Source organism: Penaeus monodon, chromosome 35 (assembly GCF_015228065.2).
Source record: "Penaeus monodon isolate SGIC_2016 chromosome 35, NSTDA_Pmon_1, whole genome shotgun sequence".
In the NCBI taxonomy this organism is placed as follows: Eukaryota; Metazoa; Arthropoda; class Malacostraca; order Decapoda; family Penaeidae; genus Penaeus; species Penaeus monodon.
In genome coordinates, this window is record NC_051420.1 from 8569585 (window position 1) to 8570199 (window position 615).

A 615-nucleotide genomic window follows, 5' to 3' on the forward strand; every position below is an offset into this window, starting at 1 on the left:
CCCTCTCCCCTAGTCCCACTCTTCCCTCCCTCCCTTCTTCCTCCCTTCTCCCTCCCCCTCCCTCCCCCCCCCCCCCCCCCCCCTTCCCCCCCCAACCTCCCTACATTCTATCACCCTCCCCCTCTCCCTCCCCTTCCCCCCTACACTTCTTCAGAGCCCCTCCCCCTCCCCCTCCCCCCTCTCTCCCCTCTCCCTCTCCCTCTCCCTTCCCCCTCCCCTCCCTCTTTCCCCCTCCCCCCGCCCTCCCCCTATCCCCTCCTATCCCTCTTTCTTTCGGTCTTTATTCGTGTTTATTATTATAATTTCTTTCTTTCTTTCTCCTTCTTCTTCTTACCTTTTCTAATTTTTACCCTTTTTCTCTCCTTTTCTCCTTCGTTTACTCTTCTCTTCTCTTGCTCTTTTCTCTCGTCTTTCCCTATTTCCTCCCCTCACCCCCTTTCCTGTCTGTCTCATCCACTTACTTTGTAACATCTACCGTGTGTGGATGAGATACGTGGATATCCTTGTGGATTTCGTCCCGTTTAGAAAAGGGGTTTTTTTGTTTTGGGTTTTTCCCTTTTTTGTTTTTAGATAAGTGGATTTGTCCGTTTGGGAAGTGGGGGTTTTTTTTGGGGG